Source organism: Melospiza melodia, chromosome 5 (genome assembly GCF_035770615.1).
Source record: "Melospiza melodia melodia isolate bMelMel2 chromosome 5, bMelMel2.pri, whole genome shotgun sequence".
Lineage (NCBI taxonomy): Eukaryota > Metazoa > Chordata > Aves > Passeriformes > Passerellidae > Melospiza > Melospiza melodia.
In genome coordinates this window covers 76,285,481-76,291,480 of record NC_086198.1, presented here as the reverse complement: position 1 = coordinate 76,291,480, position 6,000 = coordinate 76,285,481, and the positions used below count along the sequence as shown (strand labels likewise).

The following is a 6,000-nucleotide window of genomic DNA, read 5'->3' as shown; positions in this document are numbered from 1 at the left end:
AGCTCACTTTAAAATTGCATGGGCTGAAGTGATTATGTTCAGCAGGCTTCAGGTATGGAGTAAGCCTTGGAGCACAGCCACCTCCAAATCTATTCCTCAGGGTTCCCATTCCTGTGTTGTAATTCCAGCATGGTCATTACTATCCCTCACTTGTACCTTCCTCCCTACAGTGTCCAGTTCCCAGGAAGGGGGTAATTCAACATGTCAGGCTGATGACATGGGCATGTAATCTTGGAGATATCAAAGAATCACTTCTAATGTGGTTTTACTCACACATATCTCTCCTGGAGAGATATGCACAGAAATGACAGTGATAAAAAACATTTGAAGGATTAGATCACTGGATATCTAAAACAAGGGAAAAAGGCATATAACCCTTGACTTACCACCTTCCCTGCCTTTGAACAACCACTTCATGCAAGCTCCTGCTGGGCACTATCCCAGCACAGCTGGTTCTTGGACTGGCTGATGTGCACTGAAATTCTGGCCTCGACAGCCTTTTGCATGGAGTTTTGCACCTCTGCTGAAGGCCAGTGATGTGAAAGGGCCACCAGAGCAGCACAGAAAACAGGAGAGTCTGTCCCATGGAAAGTTATTAAAGAGTTTTATTACAGGGCTAATATGGAAAGGTGCTCCGGCTGTGGCTTCACAAGCTGTCTGTTTTAGGCTTCACTGATTATGTTGTGCTTTAATTTACATTAATTTGCACTGTGCTAACATTCATGCTGATTTATTTTTCCAAGAAAATGACAGCCACACCCTAACCATGGGAGTACTGCTGAAAATGTGCCATTCAAAAATTAAATGTGAGTTTAGGGAATTAAAAATTTGATATTCTAATATTACAAAGCTTCTCTCAAGATTAATTAACTTTCTCCTGTATATAATAATTAAAATAGTAACTACCTTAAAATATTTTTCTTATGCTTCTCAGCCCTCCTCATTAGATTGAACTTACCCTGATATGATTTTCCTTTCTCTGCTTTACCCTCTTGAGTCTGCTTGTAGTTCTAAAGTTAGTTCAAAAGTTCTAACTTCTTTTAATGACATTTTTACTTCTCCTCCTATTAAGGATGAAGATGTCATTACAGAGCAGCTAAAAACAATTTCAGCAGCTCTAGTCACACTGGAATTCATGTAGAAGCAGCTAGAAGAAAACATACAACTAGAAGGCAGATGGTATTCAGGAAGTCATAGATGTTGCAATTAAATTAATTGGCTTTACTTGGAAAAGCATTTTGGAAAAACAAGCCCTAACCTTCACAAAGGCTATTGCAACATTAAAAGAGAATGCTGGTTGCTGGAGTTCCTTTGTGTAAAGCAATCATTGCACTTTTGCTTCTGTGTAACTGCAACTGCTGTTAACCAGCCTGAACCATGCAGCTCCTATTGCATTTTATCTCAATCATCTATAAAAATTTCCCATATCCCCTTAGCATAAAGTCAATATTTTTCCAACTTAAAGCCCAAAGTGGCCTCTCAGATTAAGATTGTATAAAATTTGGCAACACTTAGCATCAACCTATTCCAGCTGCTCCGCCCTTTTGCCCACCTGCTGTTTCGGTTCCCAAATTTTTATTTTTTTCCAGCTCAAACAAACCTCAGATGTGTCTTTGTTTGGCTGTGAAGAGAGATGAAAGTAGACCAGTCCACATAATCTTTCTATTGAACCTACATTAAAATTGTTTCTACATGCTATTTTCAGTCCATTAGAAAGTTTTCCTTCCTTGCACAAATGAGTAAAATTCAAAAAAGAGCTCCCTCTGAAGAAAAAGAATTCATGTGCTTCAGACATAACCTTACATACAATGACCAACTTTAGTAATACTACAAATAAGCCATGAGATATTACTGGTGTTGTGCACAGCTGAAACGAAGAGAACCCCTTACATAACTTTGAAAAAGGCATTTAAATGCAGTCATTTCAAAGACAAATCCCTCATGAGCTTTTCACTAGTCATGCTGCATGTGTGTAAGCTCCCTTGTCCCATTTCCAGCAGTCCTGGGTGCCAGTGAGAGAGGCAGCACTCATGGGCCCGTTCTTGGGGTATTCTGTACAGGTAACTTGTTTGTCCTCACACACCCTCCCAATACTCCAACTGTGGTAGGACTGGCCAGGGCCTGGCTTTTACTTTGCTGGCACAAGGAAATTTTGCTGTTAAGACTCTCCTTTTGAAGACCCATGGAAAAAGCAACAGAGAATTCACATACAGGCATTGCTTTATTTGGAGAATCCAGAACTTTCTCTGGGAAATGGAGTCTGTGTGAGATGAAGTACAGATGATGACAGTAGGCAAACAAGTCCTGCCCAGTCAAAAGATTGTCAGGACAGAACAGTCCTGGCAGGTCAGGAGAGAAAGATCTACCTTACTGCTACCTTACTGTCCAGTTTATAGGTGAGAAAACTGACCTGGAACTGCTTATGTGGAGTAAGTGCACGCCATATAAAGGAAAAGATAAATGTCCTAATGCCATCAGCCTAGTGCTGTGCTTCTCTCAGGTAGCTGGGAGCTACTTGAGCATCCAGAAGTGTTAATGCCAGGTAAAGAGGGCAGGTGCCTAAAAATAACTGTACAGTACTGTTTTTCTGATATCTAATAAAGCCTCATGAAAATAATTTGTAAATGAATACATTCACATTGACTCTTTGATTGAGACTCTGGGATGTTGGTTGAGTCCAGTGCTGCTGCTGGAGCCTGCTGAGGAGAACAGCTATTATTTGAAAGCTAATAATTATTCTCCAGAACATGTGCAGGTGTGCAAATGGCAAGTGTAAGCCTGGCAACAAGCTTGCCTTGGTCTTTTTCTCAGAATCCTCACCAGCAACCCAAAATCCTGAAGGAATCAAAGTGCTGCAGGCTGAAAACCACAGTGTAGTTCATGTTGTATCTTTTGTTGTAGCTGTAATGCTGCAAACCCAGCTGGTAAGAGTTAACAAAGACAAGTTCTTCATGTCTTAAATAATGCAGAAGTGCTTTCTGAGATTGTCTTGTCTTTTTTCTGCAGCAGAGCACACAGCTTTAGTCTGTGCCAGTATTTGTGAGCCCTCCCTTGACTTTCTGCCCATGTAACCTTGCCTTTGCCATTGCACCAGCACTGCCCTTCCTGCAGCTGGGCAGAGGCAGGTCAGGAACCGGGGCAGGCCAGAAACTGAACAGGGAAGATAAACACAGTCATGCATCAGCTGTCACAGTCTCAGCCTGTGGAGGGAGTTGCTTGATTCAGTAGAAAGCTGCACACACCCCCCCCCTCCCCAATTTTTCTTTCAGTTTAGCCAGGTGAAACAATGGCCTCATGATTACGAAGGATAATGCAAGGGGCAGGGGGAGAGCTGGAAGGGGACAGCAGGAAGCTGTGCCCTTGGGCAGGTCACAAAGTAGGACAGCAGAAGAGAAAGGTAAAGGAACAGCAGCAGAAGAGCCAACAGGAGCTGACAAAAGGCATCCTTTGATCAGCTCAAGCTGCTCTTGTCACTGCACCCTGCAGTTACACAAGCACTTTGAGCCAGCTCTGCCAGAGAAAGAAATTACCCTGCCCTCCCCCAGCCCTGGGCACTGCTGCTGCCCTCAACATCCCCATCCTTCCTGCCACTGCTGGTCTTAGAGCCACACACTGAGCTGGAGAGGAAACCCATTAAGTTGGAAACAAAGCAGTATTTTTTTGCTGAGTTAGTTCTAACATGGATTCATTCTCCCATTTACTTTCCGAGACAAGAGAGAGCTCTGTGAGTTAAATGCCGTGGTGAGAAAGGGAAAGAAAGGAAGAGAGATGCCAAGATGGAGTATTTTGACAAGCAATCAAAGAGAAGACACTGCATGGGGCAGGTGGCTGGAGCCTGCAGGTGCAGAGCAGGGGCAAGGGCACACTGCCATGTGTGTACACACATCCACTGGGTTCACAGGGATCAGCACCAGGCAGGTGAAATATTCAGATACAATTTGCTAATCATTAGTAATTACACTAACACATGTCCAGCTCGGGGATGGTTTTGATTAGGCAGATCCATGTCCAGGACGGCCTTCTTGTCAGATGTACTGTAATCATCTTGTGTCATTACTTGACACATGAACCACCACTTTTGGTGGCTGAATTCACAGGCATGTTTATGCATATCTCTATGGCCTGTTTTTAGGTAAGTGGTGCGTGTTTCCTTGGTGGAGGTGATTGGAGCAAGCTAAATTCCTCCACATTCCACAGGAGGCGTTTATGGATCCTGAAATCCATCAGATTCCACTTGCTGGAGTCTTCCCTACATATGGGTAACTTGGGGATGAGGGTTATAGACAGCAGAGGAGAAGGGTTTACTGTTTTGAGAGCTTGTTCCCAGACCACCAAGTCTTCATTTGCCCCGTGGCAGGCAGCATTCCGTACAACACGCAGACGTGTAGACCAGCAGAATTAACATTATACAGAAACGATAGTACAAATGGACAGAAAATAGAGAACGGAAGAAGTTAACTTTACAGTTGGTGCCGTGACTGTGACAAACCAGGGTTATACCAGCACACAGCTCTCCAAGGATGCAAAGCCCTAAGGAGGCGATTTAGAAAGCTCTGCTCAGGCTGCCCTGCGCCAGCCGTGCCATGGATCCGCACACTCCCTGCACCGCGCGGCTTCTCGCCGACCTGGCACTTCCCGTCCCCAGGATATTCCACTGCTCGAACCCCTTCGGCAGTGACAAGTGTCTCCAGCCCTCGCCACGGCAGGTCTCAAGCTGAGTCCTGCCCTCCTGGCCCTGCTCTGAGCTGACAGCGATCGGACACCGCCGCCGCAGCGCGATAACGAGCCCTTATCGCGGCGCGTCCTCGGCGATTGCCGATGTCCGCCTGCGCCTATCTCCGGGCCCGCTCTAAGATAAGCTCCCCAGGCGCCGCGCCGCTGCGTTCCGCTGGGACCCAGCGCCACAAGAAGCCTTTCCCCGTGTCCGGAGGCTCTCCCCAGCCCGTTCCCGGCCGCCCGGGCCCCCCCGGCGCTCCCGGAGCCGCGGGACCCGCCAGGGGAGGCCCGGCCGCACCGCCCCTCGCCCCCCGCTCCCCTCCGCCAATGGGAGAGGCGCTTACTCGTCGGGCGCGCGCCCTCCCGCCAATGGGCGGCGCCGTTGTTGGGTTTGCGGGCTGTGGAAGCCGCACCCTGTCGGGCGGGGGCCGCTCGGTGCCTGAGGGGGCGGCGGGAGCGGCGGGAGGCGGGGACCGAGACAGCGACAGCCTCGTCAGGGGACCGGCCGCCGCGGCCCCTTCGCTCCTGCCCGTTCTCGTCTATCCTCGGGTGAGCGACGCGGCGCTGGCGGTGCGGAGGAGGCTGAGGGGCGCAGGCAGCGGCGGGCGGGCTGTGAGGGGGAGACGGGAGGAGGGGGCGGCAGGAGGGGCTGGGGCGCAGACACTGGAACCGGCTCGGTAAGCCCGGAGCGGAGCGCAGGGGGCCGCGTCTGCCTGGAAAACGTGGCGGGCTGTGCGGAAAAACCACTGCGCGCAGCGTGCCTGCGGTGAGGGGCTGCGGCGGGCTCGGGGTCACCGCGGAGGCGGGGGCGGGACGGGGCTGCGGTGCCGGCCGGGATGGCTGAGCCGCGGGGGCCGGTGCTGCCAGCCCTGCCGCCTCGGGAGGCGCCGTGCCCGTGCCGTGCCCGTGCCGTGCCCGCCGGGATGCTCCAGCCACCGCCGCAGGAAGCGCCGGTCGGCGCTGGAATCTCCATTGCAGCCGAGCGCTGCGTCTGCCCGCGCTGCCCCCGCCGCCCTTCGGCTCCAGCTGCCCCGGCTCAGCCCGAGGGGTGACCTGCGGAGCGTGCGGGGCCAAACGCGGGCTCTGGAGAGCCCAAGGCATCGTCCGCGGAGCACGTAGGAGCGAGGGAGGGTCTGGGATGTGTGCGAGCGGTGTTGGGGATTGGCGGGGCACCAGCAGCAGGCGGGCAGTTGTTGTTTTGTTTCCTCTGCTTGAAGGGGTATCTAGATTTTAGCGTTTCTAGGGTCTGCTTTTGATACAAAATGTCACATGCCTTTCTGCACG

The 6,000-nt window shown here is 50.4% G+C and overlaps 1 protein-coding gene across 17 annotated transcripts in view; it reads left to right on the top strand.

Annotated features, from left to right (window-relative positions):
* The first annotated feature begins 5,157 nt into the window (after positions 1-5,157).
* ADD1 (adducin 1) overlaps positions 5,158-6,000 on the top strand; it is a 64,373-nt gene continuing 63,530 nt past the window's right edge. For 2 of the 17 annotated variants that reach the window (XM_063157474.1, XM_063157475.1), the window contains exon 1: positions 5,183-5,265. The gene's annotated coding sequence lies outside the window, so the exon portion shown is untranslated. Of the gene's footprint in view, positions 5,394-6,000 lie in introns of all 17 variants that reach the window. The other 15 variants (XM_063157479.1, XM_063157480.1, XM_063157470.1 and 12 more) reach the window with 14 other exon arrangements.